Source organism: the organism of the source record quoted next, unplaced genomic scaffold (assembly GCF_019419815.1).
Source record: "Pyrus x bretschneideri cultivar Hongxiangsu unplaced genomic scaffold, Pyrus_bretschneideri_v1 Contig13, whole genome shotgun sequence".
Lineage (NCBI taxonomy): Eukaryota > Viridiplantae > Streptophyta > Magnoliopsida > Rosales > Rosaceae > Pyrus > Pyrus x bretschneideri.
Window position 1 is genome coordinate 5777683 of NW_025999424.1, and position 15504 is coordinate 5793186.

The window sequence follows — 15504 nt, forward strand, 5'->3', positions numbered from 1 at the left end:
GATGTTTCACACCACGTGTGTGAATCGAATTTGTTGTTATGTGATTTGAATCAGGTTGGCTCTATCCTTTCATGGTCAATGAAGAATCTTTCACTTTGAAGACCCCAAAAGGAAGGAGATAGAAACAAACAACAGACCATCTGCCCATTTGGGGTCTTCCTAATTGACGGAAGACTATGATCGGGACCATTTTCGGTAACAAATGTACGATCCTCACTTCATCAGGTCTACAAAAATAGGAAAACAAAATGAGGTCATTCTATTGCCTTACTTGAGTTTAAATAGGGGAAGAGATCCTACCAATTAATTAATTTGGGCCCTTGAAATTTGATCTAATAGCTAAAATTATTATAACTTTTTAAGGGGTCCCATGTTTGTAGCTATTGGATTAAATTTTAAGGGCCCCTTAAAAAGTTATAATAATTTTAATCGTTGGATCAAATTTTAAGGGCTCAGATTAATTGATTGGTGAGTTTTGGTGCAAGAGATCCGGAGAGGATCTCTTCCCTTTAAATAGTTGTGTACAACTGTTGTGAAACTGAGACTGATTTCCCACCCTAGTTTTGAATAAAGGCATGAATTTTGAACGGCAAACTGAAGTGGTCAATGCACTTAAGGAAAGTCGATTGAGACCTGAAAACTACAAAGAAACATCGCCTCAACTTTTCGTCAAGATCTCTCTCTCAAAAAATATGAGGCATTGGATTTTACAAATTAATTTTATAAGCATCAAAAAAATTTCAGTAATAATTTTAATTCAAAGATGTGATATCTTTTATTTATTACCTGAGCACACTCAAACTAGATTGCAAAGGCTTGTAGCTTTAGTTGTTGAAAGCGTTTGAATTTATTCGTACCTCAAGATTCAAGAATCCAATCCCTAATCCCAGTTTTGGCTTTCCCCGTTCTAAAAACAAAAGAATTCAGTCTCAGGTGCTCACTTTTCGGTTCACTGTTGAGACTTTTGTAAAAATGAAGGAAATTGAGGTTATAAATAAATCAATAGAAAACATGGGATTAGTCCAATGACTTAACAACACATGCAAGGTCTCCTTTTTTCCCGACATGGGATTCATACTCTCCACATGTCCCTAACATGTGATGAATTTTTAATTTTAACATATGGACAACACAAATCGAGGGACGTTGAGTTTCACACACTGGACTACATACTTTGATACCATTAAGAAAGTTGAGGTTCAACCATAAAATCAATAGACAATATGAAAATTAGCTCAATTACTTATAAGCAAGATCTTTTCTTTTTCCGATATGAAATTCATAAATAATGGTTACTTTTTATATTTTAAGAGTCTTGTGGTGTAAGTTTGTTTTTATTTGCATATTTATCCACACTGAGGCGTGAATCAATTCTTACTTACAAGCATAAAATTAGGAACTTCAATAATAAAGATGAAATAAAAGAAAAAAAATTAGAGCACTACTTAAAAATTTGGATCGAAAGTATAGTGAGTAGTTTACACAAGGATTTCAACTCACAAATTATACAACAATAGTTCCTTAATTATTCTTTTGTCTACAACCTAAGTTTTACAATTCAAAAGATAAAAAAAACATAATCATAACACATACGACAACATGAAGCATTTTGTATAAAATAATGTTAGAGAGATTAAATTTTTAAACTTAATTTACAACCAAAATAATGTATCACTAATAAAAATAAGTACATTAATCAATACTTAGTAATAATCTAATTATCAATAACCACATCATTTAGTTTATAAAATTTTTATTTACTAATTTAGTATTTCTAACATTATTTATTTATAATATTCATCCTTCAAATGTATAATTCAGGGAGATTAATTATTCTGTTTGTGTGGTCAATGTTTGAATTTCATGAACTGTCGTCCGTGAACTCATTTTCTATGTAGTTCAGAGAGGCCCACAGTTGCACACAGCAGTCATCATCAGACATGAATTCCATAAGCATACTGTAACGAAAAAGAAAAGAAAAGAAATTCCATGCACATAGAAGATAAGGCATATTTCATGCGTCGTCGTTTACTTAGCAATTCATGCGTGAACAGAGAGTGTTGACTTTGAAGTCCGAGTCGAGCTGCCATGTGCTCAACATTATTGAGTTCTCTTTACGCGGTCCATGTTTTCATGTATTCCCACTCTGTCCCCTTCTCACTCCCAACGTCACCGCGTCATGCGTGGAATAATACACGTAATTAATTAGCTAATTAAAGAGAACTTGTTTTGTCATTATGTTCACATATTTATTTACGACAACTTGATAGCTACCTTGGATATAAGGAAATAAACAGTATGAATACGGAGTTAGTCTATTGTACAATTAATAAAAAAAGTTATACTATCATTTAATATGAACTTTCGGTAATGTAATGGATATAATCACATCTAAGTTTAATAATCTACCTTAGTATAATAGGTCCACAACGCAACTACTAACTTTGTTGTAGTAATAATAACGTTATTGTGAAATATTAACTATAACCGTAAGATAATCATATCACAGTTTACCAATATAAACATCTAGAAAACAAGACATTACTCATCTATGTTTACAATATGTATATATGTAGGGAAATTTGTTTGAACCCATATAATCACCTTCTACATCCAATTTAAACTTTAAATGTGAATGTTTGTATCAAGTACAAAATGAACCTAACAACAAAAATAAGATTTATCAGTAAACGTGCACCAATTAAACAAACCTAATCATCATGTAATCTTTCTCCTACGTTCTATACTGGCAATATCATTAATACACTTTCATAGAGAAAAACAAGCTATTTTTTACTGATGAATTATGATTTTGATGTTTTAGATACTCCAACTAAGGCATAAATCGATTTATGCAAGTTTTTTTAAAGCACAAATCCAGCCAATCTCTAAGAACCTCTCTTGCACGACAGTCAATATCCCATCCTTGATGTTAAAAGCTTTCACTTTAAGAATTTGGCTTCTTTCTTTTTGAATTTGAGGTAAGTTAGTGGCATGCGTAGAAATCATGTTATTAAAATATGAGTAAACTACCGATTTGCCCCCTTAACTATTACTTGACTTTCAATTTTCCTCTTGAATTTTTTTTAATTGGAAAATTAAGGACTTAAACTAATTTTTTGGCCAATTTGCCCCCTTTTGTTAATTTTTCATTCATTCCATCCAAATTTATGTTAAATGGAAGCAAGTGCACAACATGCGAGGGTAGTTCAGTCACTTCATTCTTTAAAATAATTGAAAACCTTAGATTTCTAAAATATAAACCTATGCAAATATGTGTGATTCTATAGCTTTTGTGTTAGAAGGTCTAGCAAAGTGACGATTTTGTCCACAATGGAGAATCACGTGGTATGCACGTGATAAGAAATCTATGAAAAACTAATGGTAGGGGGAAATCAGTCAAAAAAATTAGTTTAAGTTGCTCGTGAGTTCCCAGAAACAAAACTGTGAGGACATGATTGGGCCCCAAAACGGATAATATCGTGTTACGGTGGAGTCGAGCCCGGGATGTGGGGGGGACCCAGGCTGGGATGTGACAATTTGGTATCAAAGCCAATCCCTGGCCGGAAGTGTGCAGACGAGGACGTCTGGCCCCTAAGGGGGGTCGATTGTAACATCCCACATCGCCTAGGGGAGTGGATCCTATAAGCCTTATATGTATATTCTCATCTCTACCTAGCACGAGGATTTTTGGGAGCTCACTGGCTTCGGGTTCCATTAGAACTCCGAAGTTAAGCAAGTTCGCATGAGAGCAATCCCAGGATGGGTAACCCACTGGGAAGTTCTCGTGTGAGTTCCCAGAAACAAAATGGTGAGGGTGTGGAAGGGGCCCAAAGCAGACAATATCGTACTACGGTGGAGTCGAGCCCGTGATGTGGTGGGGGCTCGGGCTGGGACATGACATCATTGGTATAATCATAAATGTTAACTTTGTAACACGTTGAAGTACAAAAATCTACCTTGATAAAGTAATAAAACATCCACAATGTAACTACCAACCTTGTTATAGTAATAATCTTTATTAATTAATGAAACCCTCTTTGTTAACCAAAAGATGGTGAAAAAACAACTTAGTCTTCTATCACAAAAAAACAAAAAACAAAAAAAAAAATGATGGGCAATAATGTAATTTCACATGTTCAAATTTTACTTTTTTTTTTTATTATTAAAACCTCACCTACATGTAATGTTAAAATATATCTAATATTTAAAATTAAAAAAAAAAAAACCAAAGACAAAAACCTTCCACTCCCCCAACGTTCTCTCTCTCTCTCTCTCTCTCTCTCTCCCCTTCTCATTTTCTAAAAACATATGTTCATACACACAAAGTGTGTAGGCAAATGTTAGTAGTAATAATCACGTCATTCTTTGTCATTAACTTGAACCTTATTATAATTATGTAACCTTGGAATATAATTTTGGACCATCATAACGTATCTTAAATAGTATTGGTACTGGTACCTTATTTTTTAATAAAGTACCGTATAATCACCTATGTATATTTACGATAGCGCTCACAACCAAGTGGCCAAGTAATTAACAGGGTGATATAAAATCATAGAGAAATTAGGTTCCCATCTTTGATTTTTCTATTTTATTGATTGAAACCTTATTTTGTTTTTAATTTTTTTTTTATCAATATCCTTTGGCTTTTATCCATGTTATTATTTCAATAATAAAATATTTACATGTCAGCATATTTGAATTATAAAAAATATATATATTTTCAAATAGACTCATTTTGACACACCCCGACCCAGAAAGTCCACTTGGACCCTGAATCGAGCTGTGCTGGCCGACACCTGGAAGGTGACGAAGCCATAAAATGTGATAGTGTATAAAAAGTGAATAAATTTGAATCTAAAAGTGTCTAAGTACCAGAGTGCGCTACGAGTGGGAGTGAGCCCATTTCACACGCGATGTCAGAGCATAAGTAAGGTACAGTAATGTGGGTAAGAATCATACCCTCAAAAATATCCATCAATACTAAGATTCGCCACAGATTCTTGTCGATACAAACTCAGCAGCTAAAACCTGGAGGGCACCAAACAGAAGGTGTGAGTAAGCAATAAAACCAAGCTTCCCAAAGTTACTACCTCTCTAAAAGTCATGCCTCTAAATGTAAAACTCGTATCGTTTTCCATAAGACAGTACAATATATATACATATATCCAAACCATACTCAGAAATGACCAAAACCACGGTTTGCCATAAAATCCACCATACATTAATAAGTAGGCCAAATGAACTAAATCAATACAAAGTGATATATCAGTCAGAGTCATCTAAAATGACATGTACAACTTATCCGTATCTCATCAATCATGGCAAGCATATAAGTCGAAGTCACCTATAGTGACATGTACGACTTATCCATATCTCGTCAATCCTGGCTAGCATATAAGTCGGAGTCACCTATAGTGACCTGTACGACTTATCCATATCTCGTCAATCCTGGCTAGCATATAAGTCGGAGTCACTTATAGTGACCTGTACGACTTATCTATATCTCATCAATCTTGGCTAGCATATAGCTCAATAAGTATACCTGCACACGAGTCGGAACCACCTAAACTGGAGTGTACGACAGGACTGGGTGTAAATAAATACGCTCAAGTGCTACGATCACGTGAAGACTGGGCGAATAATCGCGGGTCACCTACGAGTCGGAACCACCTAAAGTGGTCTGTACGACAGGACTGTGCACCTACCTTGGATTCAAGGTGAGCGTAAGGTGCGGGAGGTGAACATCACGTGAAGGACTGTGCCCTGGCCACGGGCGGGAGCACTAACACCAGGGTGCAGGTTTATGAGCTCTCAATGCATCTCAATATAACATGTGCAACTCATGGCAACCAGTACGACAGTATCGAAGTTGCCTAACTCATAACTGTAGTCATGCTATAACGCAATCGATTCAACTAATACCATAAACTCACCTGAACTTACCTGGGTGTCCTGCGTTCACCTTTGCACTTGAAAGCATTCCCAATATTTATATGCAAGTAATATACATATGGATATACCATGATGCAATCTAATACTCAACCATGTTGTAGCATTATCAATTATAAACAATATGGTGTGAAGTGTACAATCAATAACGCCCTACTCCCAAACTACTTATTTTCAGGGATAATTATCCATGACAACCCAATTAACTCTAATTCAACTAACTAATTCACAAAACTAAAACTTGTCTTTACCAATTTCCTTCGCATTACTCAATTTCCCAAGCAAGGCTTTTGTCTCAAATATTTTATGGTTGCATCTAACGTCTCGTTAGACTGCCTACGTACCCTAAATAGGGATCAAGCCATTCGTAGTTCATATAGGTACTTCAAGCATTCACAATAATTATATGAAGGTAATATACCTAATCAATTTAAAAGTATCGATAGAACTCTCAATAATATGCACAATAAAAAGGAAAAGATCAACTCACCTGGAGTCCACGCTATACTTCTAGCGCACGCATCGAGGCATCCTGAATGATCGGTCCATGTGACCAATTATCAAATCACATCTCAGAACTCTTATCTGTAGAATACGTAATTCACATAAAACACAACCTTAACGACATTCTAAAATAGTTTGATACCCATTGACCACAAGTCAACTGTCAATCAAAGATCGACGGTAGGGTTTACAACCCTGTATAACTTGGACCCGGAAGATCCGCATATCATATTTCCAATCCGCAACTCCCAACGATCCACAATATGTTTCTAGAATAACATATTAAAATTTCATTACGATCCAACGGTCAGATCTCCGCCAATTGGCTAAAACAAGTGGCCGTGAACATTTATTTTACTAACTTACAAATCCAATTCAGGAAGATCCATAAGTCGGATTCCCGATCCGTAAATTCCTATGATCTTTAAATATTACGTATTATAATGTATCCAATTTTGGTGATGATCCAACGGTCGGATCATCGATTCACATTTTTATCAAGTAACGTATCATAACGAATTTAGGTTCCAACAATCAACCTACGTCATTCAAATGACAAAACTGAATTCAAAACATTCGACATAGCCTAAAAATAGCATTGACGGCTCACTGACCACGCGTTGCCGTGGGTGGCGGTCGGCCGCCCCAACTTGCCGGAAAATCCAACTATTTCCAAAAAATTACCAAAATTTACAGAAATAAAGATCTCAATGAGTAGAGTAAACTTAATACCTGTGGCCAAGGCTAAATTGGCTTGGAAGTACCTCAATTTCACCAAAACCGTGCGGAACCCTAGGTTGTGGGTGTGTTCAATCCGAGTCCAAAACAACTCCGTCGTCCCAACCATTGCTTGGGCTTTGTTCTAGGCCTCAAGAGGATGCTATGGGTGGTAGAAATTGAAAGAAATTGCTTCGGGATTGGGTGATTTAAAGCCAAAACCGCCGCTCCCCCTTCTTGCGAATTTCTCTATTTTCAAGGCCAAATCTCTCCAAATTTGAGATGGAATGGATAGAGGGAAGGTTATGGAAGAGTTCTCAAGAGGTTTATGAAAACAATTCGTCGGAAAAATGGGTGAAAATCGTCGAAGATGGAGGTGTTGCCAACCGGGTTGAAAACGGGTTGTGGGTCAAGGAACCCGACTTCCCCTCCTTCTCTTTCTCCCTCCTTTCCCTCCTGTTCTCTCCTCTGGTTGGTTAGTGTCCTCATCTCTCTTCTCCCCTCTTTCCCGATTGGGCAACTCGCCCAATCTCTTCTTCTTTCTTTTTTTTTTTTTTTTTTCTTTTCTCCATTTCTGATTGGCCTTCACCTTGAATAACCAATTTTTGACTGGGGATTTAATTTAATTAACGCTAAACCTTGAATAACCAATTTCGAACGTCCATAACTATACCGTTATAATCCGGACTCGCAAACGGCTTTCGCCTATACGTTCGTACCAACGAGTACTACGAGGATATGCTAAAAGAATAAGTCCCACATCTCACAAGTCGATGGTCGACGGAAGTCAAAGTCCTTGCCTCTAGGGCAATTTCATAAATTCACGCTTTTAAAATAAAATAAAAACGTAAAATTTGGAACGGGTTGTCACAATCTACCCACCTTAAGAAAATTTCGTCCTCGAAATTTAAAATCATCAGTCCAATGTAGAATACTCAAATTTAAGGAGATATGTATGTAGATACATACACGAGGAAGACATCAAGTTATAGCGACTACATAAAAAAAAGATGACATTCCGTCATGATCGGAGTGTAGTGACTCTTCTTTCATGCCTCCAAATTCCTACTATCCTTTCATAAACGTGTTCAAAGCGTAACACACTTCGACATTAAGCATGTAATATTTTTGGGTCAAGCCCAAACAACAATTAACGAATTAAATAAGTAAATACAAATATTAACGTAGAATAATCTACTTGTTTACTTACTTAACAACCCAACGAATAAGTTATTAATATTACGGTCTGCACACCACAAAACCGAAAATTCACTGATGTCTTAATAAGCAAGTAACAATTCCCAAGGGTGCAATATTACCATCTTGCCCCTCAATGGGAAATACACATACCAACCTCGATCGTACTCATTCACTACCTTCTGAGGCAACATCGTAATAACATAAATTTTCTACATCACAATCTCAATTAAATATTTGTTCGCAATAATCTGCTGTAAATCACAAGCTGCACATACAATATTTGTATTATATTTCGAAGGATACCATACTCCTAAACAGGAATGTAACCGTAGTTACCCATAATTCTAACAAAAGCATGCGTCCATTAAATATGCGTTGTGCGCAAAATCTCCATACATCAACTCCAATGATACCATAGTTAACCCGAAATTGTAACTGTGGTTACTAGTGACTAGAATGGAGATAAGGATATACTGCAACCATGCTACTGGTGGGACAAATAAGATGCAACTTATCCACAAAGGTCTAAGTAACTTATTTCAAACTAATCGTTAATCTAGGAGTAGAAATGCAATACTGAACAACCTTTGATACTCAAAACCTTCATAACGACTTCCAAGACTTGGAAGTGAAACATGTAACATGTTGAAATATAAATACACCAAGATGATAATCATGTCAGGTTTCTGTTTGCTGAATTTGTATAGAAATCTAGGATTAGTTTTCTCAAAAAGTCGTCGTCCTCTGGACGCAATTAGAAAATTGTAGTTGTCCAGAAAATTTGAACTCTATATCCTCAATATCCCCACAACATTAATAAAAAAACAAGGTGCATCTAGAGTGAGGATTCATTTAAAACACATCAAAGGAAGCCTCGATTTTTATCTCTTCCTTACTTCCACTTTTGATCACGTCACAAAGAGAACTTCTAAATCACATCACCCGAAGAGGTTGACTACATCCCACTTTTATCTTAGTGGTCTTCACAAGTGTCTTGTTGTTGAAATTTCAACACCCATTTTAAGGAAATAACTATTGCCAATACTTCAATTTTTAGAGCAAGAAGAATATTGTTTTCTACTTAAGTAAACAACCACCAATTGGAACATCATATAAGCGTATCATTGATTTAGCATCACGATTAATGAATTTCACATTCTTTACATATATCACATATCTCGAACTGCGCATATAAAAAGATACTTCCTAACTCCATTCATACAAAATGATTAAAATCATTTGAACCATTTCTTGGTAGATTAAAGGTAACTCTATATCGATACTCATACTTCCCAATTAAATAGAAAAGGACAGGCTGGAAGTGTGCGAGAGTAGATACACCATAGTGCACTCATAGATGCCAGTTTAATTCTACTATTGCCTTTGACAAAACTTAGCTTGTTCCAAAAAGTAAATGTAATAAAAAGTTCGAAGATCAATGAAGATTTGGACACACTTTTCTACGTAAGAGTCCTAATCAATATTCCAATGAAATTAGAAATTGTTAATTCTAGGTCATAAGTATGATAGTTCATCTTTAGCGGTTCTACCACCCAGAAACATAAGCGTTAACATACTAAGAAAGTCTGAATCCGAATTGACTTATCACATCAATCGACAATCACCATGCATCATCAAAATCTTCACAGAGAAGTGTTATCTAGCCTTCGAAATAAGGTGATGACTGTTGACTTTAGGTCAATGAATAAGATGGTGAAGAATAAAAACAATATTCCGTCATGTTGCCATACCAACTTAACAATGTGGTGGTATCCGCGGTAAGATTTTTGGGATATGACGTCAAAAGTAAACGTCCTCGAAATTTAAAATACTACTAACCAACTCTACGACACGAACTAAAAGGTCTTCACAGTTTCCTCAACACTTATAACAATCTAACAGTGACATATCATCCCGCATTTCGATTCTAATGTCTACATATGGAAGTGATCGAGAGGTGGTTAGTCAAAGAGTTTTCGTTTACCTAGATAAGCGATAGGGTAAAAACAACAATCATGAGTTTACCATCCTATTGCAAAGCTTATTCCTAAGCTTCCACGATCCTAATTTATTCGGCTCAAGCGAAGTAGTTCATTGATCCTAGGAGGATTTGATGATTGCTTTTTGGATTTCTACAACTCCCAGGATATGACAACTTACATTCGCAAGCCTATTCTCACCCATTTAATAAGTACAACTACGAAAGCAAAAATCTGGGAATAGCGTTGATTGAAAAATCCCAATGCTAGAAAAAGACCTTGCTTAATATCTACTTTCAAAAAGACTTCATCGACAGTCGATCTTCCTCCTAAAGATTCAAAATGAACACAAGTATGCTTGAAGATATTAGTGCTAATAGGGACCAAAAAATAAAAAATAAAAAAATAATTATCCCTCAGATGATCTTCCGCGAAATGTTACTAAGAAATCAAAACTAACTAAGATTTCCAATCTTTAAAGAATCAATACTAACGGCGGTAGAACAATGATAGAATTATTTGGTAATATCTCTGGCGATACATGATTATCAAAACATTTACTTAGGTCATCAACTTGCCTCACTTTTATACCTTTCCTCCACAAGGAAAATCTTCGTTTTAATTCTAAGGACAACCGCCAAAATGATTTTATAAAATGTCGTCAAGACCACAAAATTGTCCAAAACTGAAGAAAAGTTAACATATTTTTTTCATATTCAACGAGGTGGCATCAATCGAACGTTAAACACAAGAACCAAGAATGCTCACATCACGCGTGTGATGAACACAATACTGCCCAACATATGCTCCGATACCAAACTGACACACCTCGACCCAGAAAGTCCACTTGGACCCTAAATCGAGCTGTGCTGGCCGACACCTGGAAGGTGACGAAGCCATAAAATGTGATAGTGTATAAAAAGTGAATAAATTTGAATCTAAAAGTGTCTAAGTACCAGAGTGCGCTACGAGTGGGAGCGAACCCATTTCACACGCGATGTCAGAGCATAAGTAAGGTACAGTAATGTGGGTAAGAATCATACCCTCAAAAATATCCATCAATACTAAGATTCGCCACATATTCTTGTCGATACAAACTCAGCAGCTAAAACCTGGAGGGCACCAAACAGAAGGTGTGAGTAAGCAATAAAACCAAGCTTCCCAAAGTTACTACCTCTCTAAAAGTCATGCCCATAAATGTAAAACCCGTATCGTTTTCCATAAGACAGTACAACATATATACATATATCCAAACCATACTCAGAAATGACTAAAACCACGGTTTGCCATCAAATCCACCATACATTAATAAGTAGGCCAAATGAACTAAATCAATACAAAGTGATATATCAGTCAGAGTCATCTAAAATGACATGTACAACTTATCCGTATCTCATCAATCATGGCTAGCATATAAGTCGGAGTCACCTATAGTGACATGTACGACTTATCCATATCTCGTCAATCCTGGCTAGCATATAAGTCGGAGTCACTTATAATGACATGTACAACTTATCCATATCTCGTTAATCCTGGCTAGCATATAAGTCGGAGTCACCTATAGTGACCTGTACGACTTATCCATATCTCATCAATCCTGGCTAGCATATAAGTCGAAGTCACCTATAGTGACCTGTACGACTTGTCCATATCTCGTCAATCCTGGCTAGCATATAAGTCGGAGTCACTTATAGTGACCTGTACGACTTATCCATATCTCATCAATCCTGGCTAGCATATAGCTCAATAAGTATACCTGCACATGAGTCGGAACCACCTAAATTGGTCTGTACTACAGGACTGGGTGTAAATAAATACGCTTAAGTGCTACGATCACGTGAAGACTGGGCGAATAATCGCGGATCACCTACGAGTCAGAATCACCTAAAGTGGTTTGTACGACAGGACTGTGCACCTACCTTGGATCCAAGGTGAGCGTAAGGTGCGGGAGGTGAACATCACGTGAAGGACTGTGCCCTGACCACGGGCGGGAGCACTAACACCGGAGTGCAGGTTTATGAGCTCTCAATGCATCTCAATATAACATGTGCAACTCATGGCAACCAGTACGACAGTATCAAAGTTGCCTAACTCATAACTGTAGTCATGCTATAACGCAATCAATTCAACTAATACCATAAACTCACCTGAACTTACCAGGGTGTCCTGCGTTCACCTTTGCACTTGAAAGCATTCCCAATATTTATATGCAAGTAATATACATATGGATATACCATGATGCAATCTAATACTCAACCATGTTGTAGCATTATCAATTATAAACAATATGGTGTGAAGTGTACAATCAATAACGCCCTACTCCCAAACTACTTATTTTCAGGGATAATTATCCATGACAACCCAATTAACTCTAATTCAACTAACTAATTTACAAAACTAAAACTTGTCTTTACCAATTTCCTTCGCATTACTCAATTTCCCAAGCAAGGCTTTTGTCTCAAATATTTTATGGTTGCATCTAACGTCTCGTTAGACTGCCTACGTACCCTAAATAGGGATCAAGCCATTCGTAGTTCATATAGGTACTTCAAGCATTCACAATAATTATATGAAGGTAATATACCTAATCAATTTAAAAGTGTCGATAGAACTCTCAATAATATGCACAATAAAAAGGAAAAGATCCACTCATCTGGAGTCCACGCTATACTTTTAGCGCACGCATCGAGGCGTCCTGAATGATCGGTCCCTGTGGCCAATTATCAAATCACATCTCAGAACTCTTATCCGTAGAATACGTAATTCACATAAAACACAACCTCAACGACATTCTAAAATAGTTTGATACCCATTGACCATAAGTCAACCGTCGATCAAAGATCGACGGTAGGGTTTACAACCCTGTATAACTTGACCCGGAAGATCCGCATATGTTTCTAGAATAACATATTAAAATTTCATTACGATCCAACGGTCAGATCTCCGCCAATTGCTTAAAACAAGTGGCCGTGAACATTTATTTTACTAACTTACAAATCCAATTCAAGAAGATCTGTAAGTCGGATTCCCGATCCGTAAATTCCTATGATCTTTAAATATTACGTATTATAATGTATCCAATTTTGGTGACGATCCAACGGTCGGATCATCGATTCACATTTTTATCAAGTAACGTATCATAACGAATTTAGGTTCCAATGATCAACCTACGTCATTCAAATGACAAAACTGAATTCAAAACATTCGACATAGCCTAAAAATAGCATTGGTGGCTCACTGACCATGCGCCGCCGCGGGTGGCGGTCGGCCGCCCCAACTCGCCGGAAAATCCAACTATTTCCAAAAAATTACCAAAATTTACAGAAATAAAGATCTCAATGAGTAGAGTAAATTTTATACCTGTGGCCAAGGCCAAATTGGCTTGGTAGTACCTCAATTTCACCAAAACCGTGCGGAACCCTAGGTTGTGGGTGTGTTCAATCCGACTCCAAAACAACTCCGTCGTCCCAACCATTGCTTAGGCTTTGTTCTAGGCCTCAAGAGGATGCTATGGGTGGTAGAAATTGAAAGAAATTGCTTCGGGATTGGGTGATTTGAAGCCAAAACCGCCGCTCCCCCTTCTTGCGAATTTCTCTATTTTCAAGGGCAAATCTCTCCAAATTTGAGATGGAATGGATAGAGGGAAGGTTATGGAAGAGTTCTCAAGAGGTTTATGAAAGCAATTCGTCGGAAAAATGGGTGAAAATCGTCGAAAATGGAGGTATTGCCAACCGGGTTGAAAACGGGTTGCGGGTCAAGGAACCCGACTTCCCCTCCTTCTCTTTCTCCCTCCTTTCCCTTCTGTTCTCTCCTCTGGTTGGTCAGTGTCCTCATCTCTCTTCTCCCCTCTTTCCCGATTAGGCAACTCGCCCAATCTCTTCTTCTTTCTTTCTTTTTTTTTTTTTTTTTTTTTTTTTTCCCTTTTCTCCATTTCTGATTGGCCTTCACCTTGAATAACCAATTTCTGATTGGGGATTTAATTTAATTAACGCTAAACCTTGAATAACCAATTTCGAACGTCCATAACTATACCGTTATAATCCGGACTCGCAAACGGCTTTCGCCTATACATTCGTACCAACGAGTACTACGAGGATATGCTAAAAGAATAAGTCCCACATCTCACAAGTCGATGGTCGACAGAAGTCAAAGTCCTTACCTCTAGGGCAATTTCATAAATTCACGCTTTTAAAATAAAATAAAAACGTAAAATTTGGAACAGGTTGTCACACATTTAGTGTTAAAACATTACATTTGATATACTTGTATTTATGGCTAAATTTTGTGTCATACGTTTGTATTTTTAATTTGCACCCATTTTTTTATATGTGCCATTTTTCTTTTTAGTTTTAATTTGCAACCATTTAATTTTTTCCGTGCCCATATTTTTATAATTTTCATTCGTAAAATGTACCCATAACTTTTTTTAACCTTTCATTTGTACCCATAATTTATTTATAACGTACCCATTTTTTATACAAAAAATGTACAACTTTGTTATATATATGTAAAATGTACCAATTTTTTATGTAAATGTATTCATTTTCTTAATGAAAAATATATTCATTTTTGCTATTTATAATGTGACTATATTTTATAACTAAATGTACCCTTTTTCAATTTATAACGTACCAATATTTAAAAATAAAAATAAAACATTTAATTTTGATAAAATATAAAATTTCATCAGATTTCACACCAATTCGAGGAAACAAATAAAATTCCTATTTGGTATTCATCTTTGCATGATTTTAGGAAAGATTTAATAATTTTGTTATTAAATTTTTTAAGGGAAGTATTATTTGCACTCAAAATGTATTTTTCTTTTCTAATATAAAAAGTTTGGACTGCAGAATGAGATTTTTGGAGTGCTAATAACAATTCCCTTTTTTAATTAATACTAATATTTAACATTTTGTCCTTCAATAAAAGTATTCAAACTAATAAAGTTCCAATTTTTTGGCAAAAAATATAAATAAAGTTTCAATCTAAGATTTTAGTCAATCAGAGAGCGAAATCAAAGTTTCTCTAAAATAATTTTCTTCAACATTTTAATTTCATTAGCCACTATGAATTATCTCTACTAATTAATAAAACAATCATTGTCAACCAAAATCTTATTAAAACAGAACATGAATAAGAAATATGG